The sequence below is a fragment of the Armigeres subalbatus genome, chromosome 2, assembly GCF_024139115.2.
Source record: "Armigeres subalbatus isolate Guangzhou_Male chromosome 2, GZ_Asu_2, whole genome shotgun sequence".
Taxonomy (NCBI): domain Eukaryota; kingdom Metazoa; phylum Arthropoda; class Insecta; order Diptera; family Culicidae; genus Armigeres; species Armigeres subalbatus.
The window spans coordinates 341198262-341209479 of NC_085140.1; positions in this window are offsets into that span (position 1 = coordinate 341198262).

Below are 11218 nucleotides of genomic sequence, written 5' to 3' on the forward strand. Positions count from 1 at the left end.
TCTTCTCCATTCGGCTCGGTCCATGGCTACACGTCGACAACCACGCAGTCTACGGAGGGTCCGAAAGTCATTTTCCACCTGATCGATCCACCTTTCCCGCTGCGCACCTCGCCTTCTTGTGCCCGTCGGATCGTTGGCTAGAACCATTTTCATCGGCTACATTCGACATTCTGGCTCGCAGCAGCTGATGCAACTAGAGGTTCATTTGCCTCCTCCACTTCACCATAGATGGTAAACAGCACTTTCTTTTCGAAAACTTCAAGTGTGCGTTGGTCCTCCACTGAGCATCGCCCAGGTCTCGTGCCCGTTAAAGACTACCGGTCTAATGAGCGTTTTGTAGATTGTCAGCTTGGTACGGCGGCGAACTCTATTCGATCGAAGCGTCTTGCGGAGGCCAAAGTACGTACGATTTCCAGCCACTATGCGTCTCCGAATTCCTTTGCTGGTATCATTTTTGGCAGTGAGCCCAAGTACACAAATTCTTCTACCACCTCGATTTCGTCACCACCGATGCGAACTCGGGGTGGGTGGCTCACATTGTCTTCTCTTCAACCTCTTTCTATCATGTACTTCGTCTTCGACGTGTTGATGACTAGTCCGATCCCCTTAGCTTCCCTCTTGAGTCTGATGTAGGCTTCCTCCATCTTCTCAAAGTTACGTGCCATAATATCTACGTCGTCGGACGGACTTATTGAAAATTGTACCACTCGTGTTAATCCCTGCTCTTCGTATTACCCCTTCCAAAGCAACAAAGCAGACACAAAAGACCATCACCTTGCTGTAACCCTCTGCGCGTTTCGAAGGGACTTGAGAATGCCCCTGAAACTCGAACTACGCACATCACCCGATCCATCGTCGCCTTGATCAACCGTATTAGTTTATCCGGAAATTCTTGTGGTGGGCCCTCTTAAGCCGTGTCGTAAAAAACTCGGCTACAAAGCAAGACCATGCTGAATGATTTGAGTGTGAGTGAGTGATTTGTCGATTGAATCAATTATGCCTACACCAACACCGCCCAAATTCTGGCTGTACTTGTCTGGATTCCATCCTCGCATTTCATCCGATGATGTGCAGAAAATAGTGACGCGCTGCCTAGATTTGCAATCTCCGTGTGATGTGATTCGCTTGGTTCCCAAAGGAAAGGATGTCTCGAACATGTCGTTCGATTCATTCAAAGTTGGTCTCGAACCGTCACTGAAAGAACAGGCTTTGCTAGCATCGAGTTGGCTGGACGGACTGGTCTTCAGGGAATTTGTGGACCAATCAAAAAACGCTCGACGACCATCGTTCAAAACGGTGGACATCAATCAGACACCTATTTAATGCGCTATGCTGAGGACGGTGGGAACGCTAGGGTTCCCATCACAGGCGAGTATTCGTTTTTTAATTCTTCTCCCCACACACTCAACCGTGCTATATTGCAGACGCCTACCTCCCAAGCTGACCGTGTATTCATCTACTACCAGAACGTGAGGGGACTGAGGACGAAAATCAACGATTTGTTTCTGGCTGTGGCGGATTGCAACTACGACGTCATAATACTGACCGAGACCGGATTAAACGATTGCATCGATTCTCTGCAAATTTTCGGATCGTCATTCAGTGTGTTTTGCTGTGACCGAAATCGTATAAACAGCAACAAGACAAGTTTTGGCGGAGTCCTGATAGCAGTTAATCATCGTTATTCCTGTGTGCAAGTCCGCACATGTTTTGGTGAAAGACTTGAGCAGGTATTTGCTGATATCACCATTGGGTGTCGTCATCTATTGGTTGGTGCCGTCTATATTCCGCCTGATCGTAGCCACAATGTGGAACTGTTTGACGAACATGTAGCCTCCGTCCGTGAACTGTGCGACATTGCTTCCTTTGATGACCATGTGCTGATTTGCGGGGATTATAACCAGCCCCGTCTACAGTGGATTCAGAATGCTGATGATAACGTGCTGATTGCTGACACTTTGTCTGTTCCTGCATCAAGTGCTGCACTGCTGGACGGAATGGATTTCATGAATATGACCCAGATTAATTACCATCGTAATCAATCAGATCGTACACTGGACCTTGTGTTCTGTTCCGATAATTATAAATCAAATGTCAACTCTGCTGTTGTTGCTTTGTTGCCCGTTGATACGCATCACCCTCCGTTGGAAATATCTATCCCAGCGCGACGTGAATTCCCGACTGATTACTCGCACGGTACAGACGATAAGCCAGGCCTGGATTTTGGTAAGGTAGATTATGAGTTACTCTGCGGTGACCTTCAAAATATCGATTAGGGCTGTTTCAATGCGAGTCGGGATATTAACGAAATGGCGAATAAATTATGTTTCATCGTTCAACAACAGTTGCAATCAAATGTTCCTGCTCAACGGCGCCCAAAGTCACACCGGCTTGGATTACTTCGTTACTTAGAAAGCTGAAACGCGAAAGAAATACCAGTCAACGAAAGCATCGTGCGCAACGGTCTCTGGAGAGCAAACTTCGTTTCAATGTGCTAGTAATGCTTACCGCAGCTTGAATTCGGATTTGTATAAGGCCTACGTAATGAGAGTGCAAACCAATCTCAAGCGTAATCCCAAAAGCTTTTGGAAGTTCGTCAACAGTAAAAGGAAAAACTCATCTATTCCAAAGAATGTGGTATATGACAACGCTGAAGCGAAAACACCTGCGGAATGTTGTGAACTCTTTGCAAGATTTTTTGAATCCGTATTCAATCAAAGCTCTGCCACCGACGCCGAAGCTGCATCCGCCTCGTTAGACGTTCCATTGGACTTGATTAGCCTAACAACATTCGTGGTCACCCCGGCAATGGTCATCGCTGCTGCAAAAAATTCGAAAAGCTCTCTGTCTCCGGGTCCAGATGGGATTCCATCTGTTATATTTTGTCGCTGCTCCACTGTTTTCGCCGAGCCTCTCGCTTCTATTTTCTCCCGCTCACTCGATGATGGCATCTTTCCGGAGATTTGGAAGCAATCCTATATGTTTCCTGTCTTCAAAAATGGTGACAGAAAGGAAGTCAGAAACTACAGGGGGATAACTAGCTTATCAGCTGCGTCCAAGCTATTCGAAATAATCGTCAGTGAGGTGATTCTGAGTAAATCGAAGAACTACATCTCAACCGATCAGCACGGTTTTATGCCAGGAAGATCGGTCACTACGAACTTGTTAGTTTTTACTAATACGTGCGTGAATGCCATGGCTCAGGTAGGCTCAAGTAGATGTTATCTACACTGACTTGAAAGCAGCCTTTGATAAGATCGACCATAGTATGCTGCTGATCAAACTTTTTCGTCTCGGTATCTCCACTAAATTTGCATCATGGTTGAGCTCTTACCTAACAGGAAGAAAACTTCGAGTGAAAATTAATTCCTGCGTTTCTTCGTCCTTCTGCAGTGGTTCTGGTGTCCCAGGGAAGCAACTTGGGGCCCTTGTTGTTCACGTTGCACTTCAACGATGTCGCTGCAAAACTAGGACTTGATTGCAAAATCATCTATGCAGACGATCTGAAAATTTTTTTGGTGATACGATCGGCTGATGATTGTTACCGATTACAGAGTTTGCTGGATCTGTTCGTTGCCTGGTGCCATCGAAACCGACTTATTATCAGTGTTCCGAAATGTTCCGTGATGACGTTCCATCGATTGAAGGAGCCAATATTGTTCGATTACCGGATAGACGGCACGATACTTGAAAGAGTTGGAGTCATGTTGGATATAAAGCTGACATTCAACTCTCATTATACAGCGATAATTTACAAAGCAAATCGTCAACTGGGCTTTATTGCTAAAATTACCACAAAAAGTTACCGATGCATATTGCTTCAAGTCTCTTTAATGTGCGCTTGTACGACCTTCTTGTACGACAGCTTCTGTTATCTGGACGCCAAATGATGTATCATGGTCCCTAAGGATTGAACGTGTTCAGCGGAGGTTCATTCGGTTGGCATTACGTAGTTTGCCCTGGCGTGACCCATTGAATCTTCCAGCTTACCCTGATCGCTGTAAACTACTTGGTATGGACACCCTTGAAAGAAGAAGAAAAATTCAGCAGGCAACATTCGTTGCCAAGGTACTGAACAACGAAATTGATTCTCCGCAGCTGCTTGCGCTTCTGGACTTCCGCGCAATTCAACGTCCTCTCCGGCAACGATCACTGCTACAGGACAGGTTCCATCGAACGGCGTTCGGCTACAATGAGCCATTATCGTCGATGATCCGGACGATAATTAATTAATAATCCGGACGTTCACGGTAGTTGAGGATCTTTTCGATTTTAACCAAACAAGCACACGCTTCAAAAAAAGATTTATCGTTCGTCATTGCTGTAGGTGTAATTATCGTGTGTTATGACAAGTTATGCAAAGTATTTTATTCATTAAGACATTGTAGTCAGATGGATCAGCACTAAATAAATAAATAAATAAATAAATAAATAAATAAATAAATAAATTGGTCCAAAAGCAAAGTTCCAGAGACCTCCACCCTTGGGATAATTTCTGACGCTATGCCAAAAATTGCTCAATATGTTCTCTATCAATGCAAACAAATTCTTTTAATTTCTCCAGACAAAAGAGGTTATAAACGTCAGAAAAAAATGTCGCTTCGGTTCCCTCTCTCTTTAAACATGTTGGTTGTATAATACAAAGCTGTCGAAATGATATTGTTGTTTGGGAAATGTTATCACCATGACATTCTAATTTGCAATTTTTCTCTGTAGTTTGTAACTTCTTTTCTCCAGGTTTATAGAAAGTAGAATTTTAAAACCTTTTTGCAAACTTAAAACATGGCTGAAGCTCAGGCTTAACAAATTCACGTTTCTCCACCATAATAGACATTAAGGTGACTCAAAAACACTTTGACAATTTTTTTATGGGCTTTCCGAGGAATGCTAAAAACTTCGCCGGGTAAACACCTATCTTCTCACCGTTTTCAGCCTAAGATTCTGTATTTCTGCAAGAACTGAATGAGTATCAGTTCTTAATCGTAAATGTTGACTGATTTGGCTTACATTTTGTCCAGAGCATCAGGGCATGAAATAGAACCAAATAAGAGAACGGTCCGTAAAAAAATGAAATAGTTTTTTCCATACTAATTTTATCCAACCTAAAAGACATATCATAAAATTGATCATATTTTCCTCAAGAATCAGTCAAAATCAGTTCCTTCACAGGTTTACCTGGTATTACAAATTGTTTAAGGAGATTCTATTTTGATTTGTCGAGATTATTTTAATTCATTACAAATGTCGCGCGTTGCGTTGCGTTGCGTTGTAACGGAGTATTTCGTAGATTGCATGCTGATAGCTGTCATGTATATTCTTTATCTTTCTTATGGATTACTTTTTGGGAATTAATAGCAACCCAAGTGGAGGTCCAAAATGATAAAGCATGAAAGCTACCATTGCTGGCCACGCCCATCTTCTCCGTTACTAGGGAAGGGAAGGAAATGATGGTATGACATCTACTGAACGAGAGGCCAGCGACTCACCGATACCATCATAGATGTCAAGGAGTTGGGTAAGGAATAAAGTATCAGAGTATCATCATAAGCAAATGATATGATGAGTTTGAATAGACGTTGGGAGTAACCGTGCTAAGAAATTTATGTCACTCCATTGATGGTTTTGCTGGGATGGGGCGAAGCTATTAAACTTGCCCTGGCTAATAAGCCTAGGTTTAAGCGCCATTGATCGCTCTCTGAAACGAGAAAGAAAGTTAAATATTTAAATCCCTTCCCCCTTTTTGTTTCTAATTGAAATTGTTAGGGAAATATTGATATCTGTATATGTTTTTGTTGCATCATGAACATCACATCACCGCGAACATGCGTACTAATGTACAAACTGAGTGGGAGAAAGTAATATTCAAGGCTGACATTTACCGGATTGAGCGCATAATAGATTGAACAAGTTAAGGCATACTCGAGGAGTGTCATTAAATATAGCAGTCATGTACAAAAAGTTTGAGTATACGAAAATTATGTTTGGTGAATTTTCTTAACAAGAATACACTACATTTTGCATCGGTGCATCATTCTAAATCGACAAATTTGCTGTTATACAATTTGTCAAAATAATATTGCCATTATATGACTGCCTTGTGGTATCCTTCATCTACTCTTACTTCAATTTTGATGAAACAGACCAAAGAATTTGATCCAAGCGTCTATTGAGTTTTTGGTGGAGAAAAAAAGATCACGGTAACAAGACACGAGATTTTATTTTTCACGTTTGCTCAAATATCCTTCTATTATAACTGCACTTACTAAATTAGGATCATGAAACCGTTTAGATGGTGCAAAATCAAAAGTCAGGCTTTTCCGCGCAGAGGACAATAGTTACTGGCTAGGCAATATTTACAATCTTGAGTGTCAATTCAAGATGAATTGGTTTAAATTGATGTGAATACATTAATCAATTGTTCGAGAATGCGCAAAAATATCTAGAAACTTCATATAAAAGTAAGTAAAAGGAAAGCTCTCACCGGATTTTATCCTTCTACGCCTCCATGGGATATCCTCACTAGACTGCTGAAAAACACAACACTCAACCCAAAATATAACACAAAGTTTTTTTGATTGGCTCATATGAAACGGAAAAATGAGCACGCGTGAATGAAGTTAATTACCACACCACATTTTTTAACACCGGGTGGCGCCGACTCACCACCAGCCGAAACTTTTTTAAAGATGCAAACGAGCTGAACCAAAAATCAAGCACCTAAAATTGACGTCTTTATTGGCGCACGGCCCACTACGATCTCCAATTTTAATTCATTACAAATGTCTATTGAAAAGTATATTGAAAGCTTCTTTTGAAATGCTTAATAGTATAAAAGATCCCCCCTACTTTGTTGTGTAGATCCTCTACGGATTCTTTAATCTTCCACCCACAAGATTTTCTAGATTTCTTCTAAATTTTCTCTTAAATGTGAAAAAAAATGTCTAACAAGGTTTCTACAGAGCTCTTGCAAACAAATATGCCCTGGTCAAGAAATTAGTGAGGAAGTGAAAACAATTAACAAACTGCTGAAACTCGTTTAATAGTGCATAAACCGGGTTTTCAGATTACACTTAAAACATTATCCTGAACAGATTTCGAAAAAGATTCAGCCAAAAACTTAAACATTTTAGGATTCAATAAATTCCGTCAGATGTTTCTCTTCACGAAGAATTCAGTGTTTTTTTTTCACCAAATCTCATCCAAGAATTCCTGTTTTCTGCACCTTGCATAGTAAATTACAATTCATCTGAAATGCTAATTTGGCAATAAGAAATATCGAAATGTTTGATCAAGAAGTATCTGACGAGTAAAAGAAAATTTTAACTAATATACTATTCGATTCCGGAAGCTACTACGGATTTTCTGTTTTCTAACAGAAGTTCTTATCATGTGTTTTACTTACTTACTTATGGGGCCTCAACACCCCCGGTGGTGCAAAAGGGCAGACATCATGTGTTTAGCAAGACAATATCTTATTTTTTAAGGAACCACGAGTTTCATTTCTCATTAATAGCATACCAAAACTGCAATGAGAATAGATCTATTTTCTATTTTCATTGCCAAAATTGGCCATCGATTTGTCGAAAGAATGCCCACCCATCTTGATTCTTTATCTGCGAACTCTATGGTTGTAAGCTACGATCTAGGATCTTTGTCTCTCATAACATGCACAAAAAGAATAGATAGTTGAAAAGTTGAAAAACGTAGTGAATAAACCAGATCTGATCTGTTCAACAGAAGAATTCATTTCGCCCATCCAATCCTGTCAACGGGCAACACAACATCCGCCATTGCGCATTTCTGTCATAGGTACCCCAACAGGACAGCGAACAGATTAAGAACAGCTGGACTATGGGATCAGAAGCTATGGACAAAATACTATTTTTTATGCTTAAAGCACGCTAAAAAACACTCACTCATATTTTTTAGTATTTTTTGCACGAGACAGGCACCAATACCTATGATTAATCAGGATTTTTTAACTTTCTATAAGTGATTTTTATTAGAATTATTAGTTCATCACTGAAAATTAGAAAAATCCTGAAATGCACTTATAGTTGGATATGTTCTATTAATCACGTCTGGCTTTATTAGAATCCCCGTCGAATGCAACTTGCTGCGAGCAAATTGAATGAATATGCTGTCATAATCGTGAATTTTTCCATACACGTTTTAGAATGAGTGTTTTGGTAATAACGATTGTCTTATTGTCTGATCTGGTCAATTTTCAATCTAGGAAGCATTGGAACCGACCTGTCGAATCCAACTTGTTGCGTGTAAATTGGCTGAAGACAAGTGCCAAATAGATAAGGGAGTTGTTTTGCGTATACATACATACACATATGTTTGTATGCATGTATGATGTATATGTTATACATACAAACAGACGGACAGACTTACCTCGTCAAGCTGAGCCAATTTTTATGTATTACTAAGGGTCGTCGGGCCCTCTTTCAAAAAATCTTTTTTGAATTGCATCTAGTCTTTTCGTTACACTTTGGTGCATACGAGTAATGCAAAAAAGAAATAATCTCGCATCGCATAACACTCCCCGTCAGGAATTTCCATCATTCATCGGTTCGGTTGCTCAGTTTAACTATGCTCACTACACCAACCCTTTTCCTCCAATCAGTTTCACTGGGCTTCGTAGTTGCCGGCATTTTGCTGCCTTCCATTCCAGAGATTCCAAATGTGAAGAAAAAAAAAAGAAAACTGAGAAAATACCAGCAATCATTGAAATTCGTTCACCCGGAATAAAACTTGCTTCGCTTTCCACTTTTCTTTTCTGAGCATTATGGTAAGCTATATACTACGAAAAAATAGCAAAACCGGAGCCTAACTAACGCATTTCCTTCTTGCATATCCTTACTAACCTCTTTTCTACACTCTGGCAACCTAGAGGACTAAACCAAGGCAAAAAACCATGAATTCAATAGAAATTGCTTGTGCAACAGCAACGATAGAAGGCGTTGAGTGTTTGCACTATGAAACGAAAGTACTTTACGAGTGTAAATATATCGTTTACTGTTCAGCTAAGGCAAACCCGTATCGACCAACACGGCGACGACAGGTTGGTGGAGCCACCTGGATCAACGAATACACTTCAGAAACATATTTTTGCTTCGTTTTTTAGTTAAATCGCATATCACGTAACGCTAAGAATGGACACTTACACTATAAAGATCATGACTATTTAGAAAGACCGTAACGCAACTAAAGACCCACCCCACCCTTTGGAGCGTTACGTAATATCCAAATGGGCCCAAAGAGAAGAAGAATATGTTGCAAGATAGGGTCCCAGGCGGCTTTGGTAAGCCTGTTTTTAATTATCATTAAATTTTATTCTTGCTTTGTCGGACCATTTTCCTGAAACTGCTCTATGCAGCAACCGACAGGTGCCATATTTTTGTACAACTGTGTATAAGGGCTTCGCAAAATTTGTATAACTGTCATATTTATTATTTCTGTTCTGCTGCGTCGCAGCATGCGTGAAATAATAAAAATGACAGTTGTGCGTTGCTTCCGTGTTGATTGGTGTGCCCTTGAAAACGCGAGCTCTTCTAAATCTGGATCCCGTGAGGAGTGTCCTTAAGCATCATACACTATACCGCCAAAATAAACATTCGTTTTGTTTCCACTTCACCTATTACAACATAAGTTACCCTGCCTTGCTATTGTACAACCAAGGGCTAACACCAACCAAGGAAAGGGATCCGTATCATTACTAACGGTTCTTTTCCAGTAATCTACTTTGGTTAAAAGGCAAACGATGAACAGAATTCCTCTTCAGTACCTGCATAAGCCATGGAGATGGTTGCATCTTGTATAGAATGGCCAAAGGTGAAATAGCATTCTCAACGATAGTGAAGCCCTTTGGCACGTTGGCCAGGGTTGTAGCCGTCCACCCGTCAGAAAACAAGTGAATCAGCAAGAAAAGAATTGAAAATCCGAAAAATTAGATAACAACACAAACACATGTAATATTTGTTGGTATATTCGGCTGTGCAGTCACATAAAATCATCGTTCTGATAGAGTTATAGACTGCACAGCCGAATATACCAACAAAAAAACAGATATCATAGTCAAACTCTACACGAAGACATGTGTCCAAGAGTATCGAAAAATAGCTACTCTTTTGGAGTGCTAATAAATTATGTAGCTATTGAAGGTGGTGGGGAGAGTTTTGTGATGAAGTTAGACGATAGGGGTATGGGATTCTTCTGTGTTACGATAATTTAACAAAAACTGCTAAAAAATCGCATAAGGCCATAAAAATCTCATAAATTTAAATTTATACTACGTTAAAAAGCTATTGAGAGCTATCAAGGAGGAGAGTAAAAATAAACAGAAAGGAAAAAAGTCTAATATCAAATTGATTCATGGAAAGTTTAAAACTTTATTTAATAAATGTTTGAACCTTGAGGAGCTGCAATTTATCGTGTATTCGGCTGCAGTGGCTGTTGCAATGACGTAGGGATTGCGAACGCGATTGCGAACACAGTACAAGCAGGGGAATCTATCAACGAGGTTAATTCGGAATGTTGCTGAAATTGTGAAACCTACAGAACTCCGTGATCTCATCGGCCTCACATAACTGAGATCCTCGACACCCATGTATAGTGGTTGAGTGCTCTTGCTAAACGACTGCGACGTTATGGAGAATGTTCGAAGAGGAAGGAGCAAAACCGAATGTTCAACATCAACGAAAGGGAGTTCTACAACCACATCGTCATACACAACGGCGATGGGATGTGGATGGCAGAAGAAGAGCAATATTGTGGTGGACTTGGTGACATAACGGCTACCAACGTGACCGCCCAAGACATACGTGAGGCTACCCGGTATACCAGGAATTGGGCTGCACCAGGAGCCGATTTTGTGCATAATATCTGTTCACGGGCGGATGGCGGAATGCTTCAACACGGTACTAGATAGCAACAGGCAGCTACCGGAATTCATCACTAGGGGTGTCACTTATCTTCTGCCGAAGGATCGAAACGCTTTGAACCTAGCCAAGTACAGACCAATAACGTGCCTTTCGAGTCTGTACAAAGTGCTATCATCGGTAATTGCGAGGAGGGTGCATAACCACTGCGAGTCAACAACCTGATGACCGAGGAACAAAAAGGTTGTCGACGCAACACTCGAGGCTGCAAGGATCAGGTCATCATTGATGCAGTCGTTGTTGGTCAGGCCACCCACAAGCAAAAAAAAAAA